Source organism: Pipistrellus hanaki (genome assembly GCF_964339955.1).
Source record: "Pipistrellus hanaki genome assembly, chromosome: 4".
NCBI lineage: Eukaryota > Metazoa > Chordata > Mammalia > Chiroptera > Vespertilionidae > Pipistrellus > Pipistrellus hanaki.
In genome coordinates, this window is record NC_140506.1 from 14,989,375 (window position 1) to 15,003,314 (window position 13,940).

A 13,940-nucleotide genomic window follows, 5' to 3' on the forward strand; every position below is an offset into this window, starting at 1 on the left:
TGACTCTGGCCAATCTGAGCAGGCTTTTTACTAGAACACATTGTAGCTTCGGGTACGGAACATGTATAATTTGCATGCATAAAAAGCCTGCTTGGATTGGCTGAGTTAGAGAGGCGGTCCGAGCAGCCTTGCAGTGATTGGTGCGGGATCGAGTTGGAAAATTCATTTAGCGGCATATTGAGACGTTTTTTCGGGATATACTCGGCGTATAAGATGACCCCTGATTTTCGGTTGACTTTTTTCGTTTCAAAAGTCATCTTATACGCCGGAAAATACAGTATAAAGCTTTCACTTAATGCCAATAGCACATGTGTGTTTTGTTCTTTCATTGTCGATCATGAATTTGGTTGTTTTGTTGACATTCTGAAGCTGAAAGAAAGCACCATTGTCGACAGAATATGAACATTGGAGAAATTCAGTGATAGGCAAAACTGACATGTAACAGTCACTCTACCACAACTATCAATATGTTTAATAATTGCATCCTCATTTACTCTGTAGCATATGGCATTAAAGTTAAAGCTCTAAATACTTCATCACAAGGGAAAGTGGTCAAGCACTCTGAAAACGTTTTTACTCTTAATGTGATATACAGGGAGATATTAGAATAAGTTTGAGCAATTTATGAGCCATTTTTTTTTATCAATGCTGTTTTTATATCATGCTTCTATTCTTTTTATATCATGTCTTTGTTGTTATCATGTTGTTATTTATTAATCAATTTATATATTATTTTCATATACATTTTACTAATTTTCTTTCATCTCTAACACTTCTATTATAGAGAAAGGGTGAATAGTGACATTACGTATTTCTTCTAATTAATTTCCTTTTAATGTGCGTGAGTCCAATGCACCGGGTCACTACTATGATATAAAATGTGAAAAATACTGTGGAAGAAAAATATGTCACTAATGCTTCTTAGAGTAGAGGCCTAGAAAAACATAAGAAATAAAAATTACTCTAAAACCTCAAGGGTGTTTGACAAAGAAATGGGAAGAGGCAAAGTATTTAGGCTGATGAAACACAACGTCTGCAAATCTACAGGGAAAGAGAACATGCCATGTGCTATAATAAGCAGAAAGTAAGGTGTGATAAGGCTTCCAGCATAAGTAGGGACTAGAACTTGAAAGGCTCAATTAATTGGTTAGAGAGTTTGAAGTTCTCATCAGGACTGAAGTGTAGAGATTGGGTTACCAGGTGGGAATAGGGGGCAAGACTAGGACCTGGGAGGCCAGTTAGAAAGGGTGCTATGACGCAGGTGAAAGAGCATGGTCACCTGACTTCAAGTAGTGGCTGTGGGACTGAAAAAATGTTAACATTCTATAAATGACATAGGAGCTGAGGGAACATGAAGAGATCAAAATAAATAAATGTTCACAATCAGAAAACACAGGTAAAACATCTGTCTCTATGCAGGTCAGTTATATAACTTTTGTTAAGGTGATTTTATTTTTATTTTTATTGATTTTAGAGAGGAAGGGAGAAGGAGAAAGAGGCGGAAACATCAATGATGAGAGGGAATCACCAATAGGCTGCCTACTGCACTCCTCAAACTGGGGATCAAGCCCACACTGGGAAATGTGCCCTTTTGGGAACTGAACCATGACCTTGTGGCTCATAGGTAGACCTCAAATCACTAAGCTATGCCAGCAGGGCAAGGTGATTATTATTATTATTATTATTATTATTATTATTATTATTATTATTATTTTGGTTAATCCTTGCCTGAGGATATTTTTTTTCATTGAATTTTAGGGAGAGTGGAAGAGAGAGGGAAAGACATAGAGAAACATCAATGCGAGAGAAACACATGGATTAGTTGCCTCCTGTACAAGCTCCTACCAAGGCCAGGTCTGATTAGAAGCCTGCAACTGAGGTATGTGCCCTTGACTGGAATCAAACCCGAGACCCTTTGGTCTGCAGGCTGATGCTCTGTCCACTGAGCCAAACTGATTAGGGCTCAAGGTGATTATTATTAATAAATTATTTTTGAGAGCTATTGCTTATTTCTTCCCTTTTACAAAATTGATTAAATTTTGTTACAGTTGAAGAGACAGAAAAAACAAAAAAAAAATGAAATTTAAGTAGAAGAGATAATTTTCTGTGAGTTTATTATTTAACATAGAAACATAATAAACAAAATTTCAGATTGCACTCAATATACATGCCCTCTAAGCCTATTAGTATAATGTGGTTGGACAGACCAGGGTTGCCTGTGGTATCCTTTGAAGGGGATGAAGAACATAGATAAGGAAGAAAAAAATGGAGAGGGCATTTCAGGTCTGGAGCTTTTGCCTTTTTGATTGCAAAAGGCCTTAAGGCATTGGGGAAATTAATTTTGGAAGAAGACAAATGCAGTAAATAATAACTATTGCATGAAGACATGGCACTATTGGATTATAAAAGCTTATTCAAAGTTCTAACAATCAGAGATATATTTCTATAACATTTCTTTCAGTGCTACATTGATATGATACTTAAAGAATCTCCATTAGTAAAAGTGATCTTTACTCAACATTTGACCACAATTAGTGATTATTTGTGGCTGATATGCTCTTATTATCACTATAGATTATTATTGTTAAGAATTTCAAACTGTCTATTTAAAAAAGATAATTTTATTTACTTAATGATGAAGAAGATTTTGGATTGTCTGAGATTGCCTTCAGCTGTCTTAATAGTCAAAGAGATGGTTTACTTTGCCTGAAAAAGGAAATGGGACCCTAGGTTACACCCTTGAGAGATGAGACTTCATTTCAAATTGGGATTCACAGAGTAATTGCAGCCTGTGGTAATGCATCTTCAACATCTTAAAATAGCTGTTAGATGGGTAGAACCTTCCCCCAGAGAAATGGCAGTGTTCATTAGATATCTTTTGTCTCTTTCAAATCACTTGCAGCCTTTGAACAACGCAGAAAGAAACACAATATTTAATAATTGGGATTTGAGAATCAACTAAGAACAAATATATTCTCATCTGATTTTGATTGTGATATAAGTAAAAAATAAATAAAACAAATAAAATCTGGGTTAATTTTAGAGGGCATAAAATTTGGACTTTGGCATAATGTACTAGCAAATATATAACTTATAATGGGCCATTAAACCCACTTTACCTGTGTTGATAACAGAAAAATATGTAAAGAAAAAAATTTTTTTCTCCTGTAGACAAACAGTAACTGATAGCAAATAGTAAGATAGTTTGACCTGTACAGCTCAGTCACAGTTTGATTTCCTGTCAGGTCACATGCCTGGGTTGCAGACTTGAATCCTAGTAGGGAGGTATACAAGAGGAAGCCAATGAATGATTCTCTGTCATCATTGATGTTTCTATCTCTCTCTCCCTTGCCCTTAGTTTCTGAAATCAATAAAAATATATTAAAAAACACACTAATATTATGTGTATATATATACACATATATACGTATACACACACACACACACACACACACACACACACACACACACACATATCTTCTTAAATAAAAGGTGCCCCCCGCAAATATACACAATTTTGAAAATGAAATGTATTTTAATAAACACTGCCATTGTAATTGTTCAGTATTTGTTTGTACATTTTTTTTGAAACCCATATTCAGTGAACTGGGCTTATTTGACTATTTTTTTGTTGTTGGTCAGAATTTAGACAGGAAATTAAAAAAAAATGTGATTACATAGGCTCTTTGAATAGTCCTTCATATACACAGAGGGTTGTAAAGCACAGAAAAATGTGAAGATGCAGGAGCATGTGGACAAGAGGAACTAGATCACACCTAAAAGATAAGGGGCTGAGGGGATAATGCAAAAGGTGTGTACAGGTTCTTTTCTCATGCCCAGACCTGATGGATGGAAAACTGCCCCCTCCCAGGGAAGCCTGCTGCAAGGGGAGGACATAAGGTTGAGATGAGAGCATGGTGTCACAATAGTTATAAAAACACCAAAACCAGAAGAAAAGACAAAAGCCAAGCAAGAAAAGCAAGTGTAAAAGCTAAGAGTTCAGTTAGAATGGATTGTATGTCAAGTAGGTAGAGCAAGTAAGTGGGAAGCACAAAGTCATAGCAAGGTTGGTTGATCAAGGAGACTGGGACAAAATGAGGAGGAACAAGGTGTGCTACAGGTGGATTAAATCAGTTCTGGAACTAAACCTGCAAAGGCAGAGAGGCAAGTAGGTGTCAATATACACTGAGTGGCCAGATTATTATGATCTGTGAATGCATAATAATCTGGCCACTCAGTGTATATCCTATATAATAAAAGGCTAATTTGCAAATTGACACCTTGATCAGGAGTTCGACCAGCAGGCAGGCCAGACAACCACCCCCCTGGCCAGGCTGGCCAGACCCCACCCATGCATGAATTCATGCACCGGGCTTCTAATACACACACACACACACACACACACACACACACACACACACACACACCCCTCTTCTGGTAACATCAATGATGAGTGATGGGAGAAACTCGGGCTCTGTGGGCTATTTCTTCCCATGGATCTTAACTATCCATGGGTGATGCTCCTCCCAATGAGAAATGCACATTTAAGATAGAACCTCGAGTACAGGGAGTGGGTGGAATGAAATCTTATCATTTTGCCGAGGGCAAAAGATGGTATCATCAGTTGCCAGTTAGTCACAAAACAATCTGGGTTAGCTATTAAACCAGAGTTGAAAAAAAGTGTATTGTTCAGTATTAAGTATGACCTAGTTAAATTTTGTATGTTTGGTGATGTACAGAGTTGGCCTAAGACAGTAGGTTGAGTGAATGAAGGCCCATAAAATGTGTGCATTACCTTGTTCAATCTGTTGGTTTTTTTTCCCTGGTTCCAGGGAGGTATGTGCTGTAAGTCAGCCTTTCCCTGCAAGAGCTAATATCCATGCTGTGACTTCACAGACTACAGCATTTTGTTATTAAATTTGAAACTCTAAAATTGTACAGCCAGCCTCCTGATATTCTTGAGAAATTATTTTCTTTTCTCTTTATTAGCATTTTTTTGCTTAAGAGAATAAAATATTTATATTTTTACATAAAAATAGGAATGATGGGGCATGTTAAATCTACTGGTGGATATGAGAAACTAGGGCACAAACTTAAAAAGACAGTGTCATCTTTTTATCAATAAATAATGAAAACTACGTTTACACCTCTCCCCTATAGCTCTTAGTACTGTAACTTTCGATTTTAGCATATTCAAAGTGTAGAAATTCTAGATTTTTTAAGGTACCAACACTATGAAGGGACTTGGGAAGATCATCAGATAAAGCAGATATAGGGAAAACAAACCAAGAAAAAAAAGTTCAAGAAAGCATGAGGTCTCCCTTATCTAGGGAAATCGTTTTTGTGGGAACTGGTCCATCTATTTCAGGTTTTTGTTAGGATTCCTTTCTCCTTTCATCCCCCATATGCAGCCCATCAGCAAATACCATAGGTTCTATCTTGAAAATAGATCTCAAATTTGACAGCGTCTCACTGTGTTCTTAGCTCCATCACTTCTCACATGAGCAATTGCAGTACCTTCTTATCTTCTATTTCCACAGTTGGCCTGCTCCACTTCTTCCTCATATAATAGCCAGGCCATGAGTTGTCCACATCCCCTTCCTCTGTACCTTTAACTGAATTACGTATTTTCCTTGCTAGCTATATGCGTTTTTAAGTTTACATTTTATTGTTTGTTCCCTGCATTAGATTTTTAAGCTTTAGGAGGTTCAGGATTTGGTCTATACTCAGTGCCTAGAATATATAGGCACTAATTAACCAGTTATTACATGAAAGGATAGATCTTACTGCAACAGGCAGACATTTCCTCATTGATAAAGTAACAGTGTTAGAACAAATGCAAAGAGATTAAAGATGGCAAATCAAAAGTAGACCAGAATGAGGCCAAGCAAGTTTTTAGAGAGATTGAAGATAGAGAGGCTGTGAGATTTATGTCATTGCACGAAAATCATATGGTCTAGTTGTGCCCCAAGAACTTTCTGTGATATGAAAATGTTCTATTCTGTGCTGCCCAACACAAAAGCCATGAACTAGCTGTTGCAATGTGTCTCCTGTGACTGGGAACTAAATTTCAATTTTTTTTCAATAGTTTAAATTTAAAATTAAATGGCTCTTTTAGATTTTAAAAGCAATAATTCCTCTTTGACACCATGATCTTACCATTACAGTCTGCCCCCACATGGAAGGTAAGGGGATAATAGGGTGGTATAATCATATGACTGGTTTGACTTCAGAGATGACTAATTGAAAGAAGTGGGTTGCCCTAGCTCAGTGGTCGGCAAACTCATTAGTCAACAGAGCCAAATATCAACTGTATAGCAATTGGAATTTCTTTTGAGAGCCAAATTTTTTAAACTTAAACTTCATCAAACACCACTTCCTCAAAATAGACTCGCTCAGGCCATAGTATTTTGTGGAAGAGCCACACTCAAGGGGCCAAAGAGCCACATGTGGCTCGTGAGCCACAGTTTGCCAACCATTGCTTGGTTTGGCTCAGTGGTCCTGGGTTCAATTCTGGTCAAGGAACATGCCTAGGTTGCAGGTTTGATCCCCAGTAGGGGGCATGCAGAAGGTAGCTAATCAATAATTCTCATCATTGATGTTTTATCTCTCCCTCTTCCATCCTCTCTGAAATCAATAAAAAATATTTTTAAAAAAGAAAGGAGAGGGCTTATCTTCTATGTGATCTCCTTAGATTTATGTCTAAAAAGCAAGTTAGAAAAAAATACTTTTGCATAGAACTCAAAAGATACCATGGAATAATACTCCTCAATATACATTAAGTGCCTTGTTGTAAGATGTTTCATTTTTTTCTCCCCCTCATTTTATTTTTATTATTATTATTATTTTTGTTTTCCAGTCACATATCCATGGTTTTGAGCCTTGGTGAAAGTAAACAAAAAGTAAGAGCTCTGTTTCTCTGCCACATGGAGTATAAGTGCTGATTACCAGTTGATATCTTTGTAGATGTTTCTGAACTTTAAATAATACCTTTGGTTCCATTTTCTTTGGGTTTGTGATGTTTCTCTTGTTATCTGGAATTTACATCTCTTTTGTCATCTAGAATTTACTTCTGTATTTCTGTCCCTCTCTTCTTAACTATTAATCCTTTTTTCTACAAAGAGAGAGAATCTGAACTGTCCTTTATTGCATGATAAGTGCAATGAAATCTCAACCACTTCAGCTACACTTTATACTCAGGGAACTCCTCCTTTTCCCAGATACTCAGCTATAACACCTGGTTTCTTAAAGAGCCCACACTCTTATTTTATTTTTTCTTTTATAGGGCTATTAAAGGATATGTTTATTTTCCTGACTAATAACAATAATAACAATAATAATGAAGTGTTATCAAGGAAGTCTTATAATTTTTTAAAGATTATACAACCCATTAAAGCTTTGGCACCTGTGAAAGGTAATGTGTTATACAGAATTTGTGATTAAAAGAGCAGGTTTAAATTTATCCTGTGTTCTGTATTTGTATGTGACCTTGGGAAAGTTGCCAAACATCCCTGTTTAGTTTCCATTCTCTCACAGGTAAAAGAGGGTTGATAAAATGCATGTCTCAGGGTTGCTGTGAGAATTTGCTAAATTTCTATGTATAAAGCATTTCACACAAAGAAAGGGTGAGGGGAGATTAAATTGTCAACAACAACAAAAAAAATGTGGATTTGCATTTTAGAAACTGCCTTTGAACTTTTCTCTCTTGGAATATTTGTCAACTCCTGCCTCATCATGAATTTCCTTTCTTAACATACCAGTCACACCTCAGATGACACCTCTGCTGTGATTGTGTAAGATTATCTCACTTCCGCTAGCTCTTAGCAGTGTCTGAAATGATCAGATGTTTTGGGTAGTTTTTGTGTATGCGAGCAGCTCTTTCCTGCACATCCTTCAGGATGTAAAGTCCTTATGGGCAGGTAGACTCACTGTTTTGTTTACTTGTGTGTCCCCATCATCAGGAACATTGCCTGCACATAGTAAGCTCTCAGTAAATAGCTGTTGCTGACAGACCCCTCTAAACACTTTGAGATGTCAGAAGCCAGCTGTTTTTCCATCACAGATGATATTTACTGAAGTTATGAACCTTTCCACTTATTGTCAACTTTAACAGTGTGGCTAGTATGGAAGCTGTATTTCCTTATGCACTCTATGGGTGGCTGTGAGAATTATAATTTGTCACCCTGAAACCAGGTGAAATATTTTGGCAAAGAGTTGCACAGCTCACCACAAAGCTCTGTTAAATTCTTCACTGGATACCATTAGTCTATATTGTGTTAAGATGGATCAAGATATATGGTTAGATCTAAAGGAGAAATAGATTTTATTTTGCTGGTGTCTATGTGCTACAATTTTGATCACACACACCTCTGTAGTGTTATTTCTCTGTACATTGTGTAAAATTCTAAAGTAATTTTGGATTGTATTAAATATAATAATTAATTTTATTATGCTATGCCTGCCAGCATGAGTTGAGGTAGTGGTGCATTAGTAACCATTTCAAAAAGGTTTCTCTTGCCTTTGCTGGTGTCCCAGCAAGAAGACTTTTTGCTTAAAGTACATTCATTCATCCTTTTCAGGCCCTGGGGAGCAAAAGGAATTTCTGGTGGCTTTAATGTGACACTATGGTGGAGAAATGTCTGTAATTTGCTGCTTAAAATGTCCATCTGACAAAAGATGCTGAAAATAGCACAGTGATTCAATAGCAGAGAATTACTAGACTTGACCTCCAATTGGAGGCCATAATACTGACATTATGGTATTAATTGACAAGTTCAAAGAGTTTCCTTCTGGCAGAGAGATTTATTATTCTTGGAGAACTTTGAATCTGGCTGAACTCCTCCAAGTCACATGACACATCAGTTTTAGAGCAATTTCTAAGGATCTTTTTGTACTGTAAGGAAATGCAGAGAAAAGTCATAATGTGACCTGTGCAAAAATTAGCTGAGAGTGTTAATTACACTGCTTTCACAAATTCATATTTTGGGGCCCTCTGATGCCTAATTCACAAATTACCACATTAAATAAAAACAGAAAAGTATTTTTTCTGCCACATGCCTATGAGTCTTAGTGACATCCTTGCAACAGGCACATCCTTTTTATTTACTTGTATTTAATTAGAAATTAAATACAAGTAAATAAAAGAATTACTTGTATTTAAGAAGAAATAAAATAGAGAGGCTGCATTTCAATAGTACTTTTATGGCATATTGATAACAATTTTGCATTTAAAATTCTCTTGGTGAATGATGTCATTAGTTAATCAAAATCTGAGCTGTATGGCGAAGATAGTCCTGAATTTAAAGTTGTACTAAATGGTTATGAATCTGAAACTTACCAATCATACATTAGATAAGTCATAATCTGTCCAAGGCTTGGTTTCTTCTCTTGTCAATAAGTGGGTGAACACACATTATTTTGCATGTAAAAAGTCCTTCTTGCCGAATAGTGAGAAGTTGACACAGTGAGAAGACTATATCTAAGACAGAGGCTTAGGGGCATGCTTCCTCGCCTTGCATCAGCACACCAGGCTAATGGAGGCCTGTCTTTTTACATAGGCTGTCATGAGAGAGAGGTTCGGGCACTTTACTTGCTAAATGTACACATAGGTAATCTGCATGGTGATGCCTGCTTGGAAGGAAAAAGTCACTGAAAATGTACTCTTAAATTAAGGCAGAAAAGAAAAAGAAGTAGCACTGGCGTTGTCACCTGTGTGCCCACTGCTACCTTTTCTACATGGGTTGGGATTCTTACTTTTGGGGATACCAGATATTAGAAGCTGGAGATCATAATTACAGAAACACCAATAGACTTGCACGTGTTACCTGAAAAAGAAGAGGGTTAGCTTAAGACAGATTTTATTAATTTGGTTTCATCTGTTGGTATAAGGATGGGGCTTGATTGATATTGAATTGACAGAGGCCACTATGGCTCCTGGAAAACTGGGAGAGATTTACTTCATGAGAGCATCAGGATATAACTTTATTTTAACCCAATCAAGACTTCCTCCCCTTTGCTAGAAAGGTTGAGTTAGAACATCCAGGGTAGGTAGGAAAATCCAGTGAATAAAAGATAGTCTTGGCACATTCCTTATAACATTTCTTATAACATACCGTATAACCAAATTTGGACCAATGCAATACACCAGAAGATTTACTGGTTACTTTGGGAGAAAAGGTGTTCTTGCTTTTAAAATAGACCCATGTTGAGATAAGTTGGAGACCCAGAAATGTTGAATCTTTATTAACCGTAGCATTCAGGAGAACAAAAGCAATAGCAGAAACATGCAGTTGGACCAGAGATTGTACCATGCTTGACCACTGCTCTGCCTCTGACTTTTGCTTTTAGTTTTCAGAAATTTGAGTATGAGATGTCTTGTATGAATTCCTTTGTGTTTATCATGTTCCTGCTTCACTAAGCTTTTTGAATGTATACATTTACATCTTTTGCCAAATTGGGAAGATTCTACCCATTATTTCTTTGAGTAATTTTTCTCTTCTTCAAAGGACTCAAAGAAAGCAGGCACTCAGTAAGTATTTGTTAAAATAATAGTAGGAGTTTATCTTTAAAGATTTTTTAATATGGAAGAAGAATGGTTCATTGAGTATAAATTTATTTGCAAAGTTATAGGCTACGTAGGGAAAAAAGTGTATTTCATAAGCATGTAGAATGTCAAGGAAAGCCGATGCTTGTATTCAAAAGAAAAAAAAATGTAGTGGAACAAAAGCATGAGTGGCAGTTGGCAGCATTATTGTTATATTGTATAAATTAGCTTAATTCTGCAATTAGTAGGTGAGTGGGTAATCCTTTATTTCTCTCTAAATTTGATTGACAGGTTTATTGTTGAGTGTAGTTGAGTAAGCATTATTTCCAAATATTTACTAAAAGAAGGTAAAATTTTTTCTTTCCCCTTTTATTGGTCTCAATAAAAAACTATTTTAAGAATTTTAAGAACTGGACTGTTTGACCAAAATGAAGGTTTTGTAAAGAGCATGTTGATACAATCAACTTTTTTCTCTTCCAAATTTGCATTGAAAATAAATTATTTTCATTAATTTAACATATGCATTGAAATGAAATATGAATAAAAAGGCCAGCTTTATTTTATTTACCAGTGTTTAAACAAGGCCCTACTTAGAGCTCTTGGATCATCTATTTATGTAACTATTACCTTAGACTCTTTCAGCATCTTTGATAAAGGATTGTCAGGAGTGTGATATTATATATACTTAATGTTAAAGGATTGTAGATGTCTTATTGATCTCTTCTTCCATATTTAGAAATAATGCTTTAGGAACATCTCTACAGAATCATTCAAACAGAGAATTATAGTGATACTGAAACTTGTTTTAATTATGTTTAAGCAAATAATTTTATTTTGCCCATTGCTGTATCTTTATACTGCCAATCTTTATTAAATATATATTATAATTATTTAAAAATATTTTTATTGATCTCAGAAAAGAAGGGAGAGGGAGAGAATCATCAATGATGAGAGAGAATCATTGATCAGCTGCCTCCCCCACGTCCTACACTGGGGATCTAGCTCACAGCCTGGGTATGTGCCCTGACTGGAATGACCTCCTGGTTCACAGTTCAACATTTAGCCTCTGAGCCACACTAGCTGGGCAATAGAAATTATTGTATATGGCTGAAGTGAATACTTAACATCAAACAATCACTATCTAGAATCTTTTAATAAATTCTCACAAATAAGTTAATAGCTCCAAAATTGTAGGAAAAACTTGTTAGCATAGAAACTTTAGTACTTATAAATCTAATAAAATATATTATGTAGCTCTTTAAAATTTTTAATAATCAATGGGTGAACTGAATTAAAGTAAGAAGTAACATTTATATACTAAGTTTAAAAGATACTTTAAATAATGGATATCCATCTTTTTATGTTATCTCAAACTTGGAATATTTTATATTGTTCACTATTGTGTAAAACATGTATAATGTGTGTGTGTGTGTGTGTGTGTGTGTGTGTGTGTGTGTGTAATGAAGCAAAGGCTTTTGTTTTCATTCTGTAGACAGAATATAGACACTCTCTTGGTAAGAAATTTCAACAGTACAACTTCTTTGTATCCTGGCTATTTTATGATTCTTTACACATGACATTCATTGTCCTTGCCTTGAAAGCTTCCTTTATGTTACCCACATCCCTCAAAGCATATCAGCAGATCATATTTTCAAGCTCAAATGGTACTGACAACCCAAGTTGTTAAATCATTAGGAAAAACAGGGCATCTTCTGTAACATTTTGTAAGCAATGTTTCAATACCCTAACATCCAACACCTCCTGAGTTCAAAAATCTATTACCACTCTGCCTCACCCCACCTCCACATCTCTGCCGTATTTTCTAATTTTAGTACTGAATTGCTCTAGATTTCACCTACTTTTCCTTTGTAGTTAAAAGAGGTGAGAGAAAGATGTATTTTTGTTTTAGTGGCTGCCAGAGGGAAGTGCTCAATACTGTAGCTCATAAATGGCGCACAACTTTGCTTAATAACCTCCATCACTTTCAGCCATAGGAAGGTACTTTTTAGTAAGACAAAACAACTTTTTCTTTTATCTACTTTTCAAAAAACAAGTATGTCTTTCTGAGCATTTCCAGTCTTGTGGCTCAGTGGTTGAGTGTCAACTTAAGAACGAGGAGGTCACGGTTTGATTCCTGGTCAGGGCACATGCCTGGATTGCAGGCTTGATCCTCAGTAGGGGGCAGGCAGGAGGCAGCAATTAATGATTCTCTCTCATCATTGATGTTTCTCTCTCTCTTCCCCTATCCTGTACTCTCTGAAAAAAAAAAAGTAAAAAAAAAAAAAAGACTGTGTCCCCAAGCTGGTAACAGAGACTATGGCTATAATGACACAATTTTTCTGCTGAAGGATATTGATTTCCCTATTTGAATGCACTTACAAGCAAGGGCTCAGATGACATCAGTACAATAATCATATCTGATACCCTCTTTCTGGTAAGATATTAAACAATTTTAAGAAATGTTAGACTATGTCTACGTAGCTTTAACTAAAGCTCACTGAGATAGGGACTAGAACAAGTAATGTGGTCTAGAAGATTCAGTGCTATACCCAGAGCCAGGGTGCGTGGGTTCTAAGACCTGGCTTTGTTACTTCTATCCATGTGATTTTGCTTATGCCAGTTCACTTCAAGACACCAGGATGCTCTCTCATTCAGATAAGCCACTAAATTTGTTCTCCTTGGCTACTATATTATCTAGCTCAGGAGATCTTAAATACAGTATGTAGGTCCTAGGAGATTCTCAATACTCTTTTTGGAGGACTGCAAGGTCAGAAATGCCTTTTATAATAATACTAGGGGCCCAGTGCATGAATTCGTGCACCTTGAAAGGAACTGTGGGCTGTGAGGCTGTGATAGACACAGGGGCAGGTCACAGCCCATCCTCTGCAGGACTTCATCTCCTATACTCTGCAAAAGCACAGGCATGACGTTCTGATGTGGTGTTAATCTCCACTTTACCAAAATCAATCCAGTCTCTATATAAAGAAAAGACACTCCCCATTTGCCAGCAACCTTTCAGTGCATAGACCCACGCTCAGCCAAGTGAGCCACTCCTGCTGGGCTCAGGAAGACTTGTGTAAAACAGTCACTTAGGCTTCTGCCAGAAGTGTCCTCCTAAAGGCTCTGTCAGGAGCATATAAATCAGTATGGGGCAGTTCCGGTTTTCTATGCTCTTTTCTTCCCTGGCGCTGGCCCCAAAGAAACCCAAACCAACCAACTAGGATATCACAAAGTGCCCTGGCCCCTCCCACCGCCCATTGATCCGAAAAGCCCAGCCTGGTCCGAATGGCTGTTGAAGTTCAATGGGACGCCCTGTGATTGTAATCCTTGTACTGAATGAATATTGAGTTGCACGCAGAAAACAAACTTTACTTTTCCTGCCACTAACCTTTTAAAT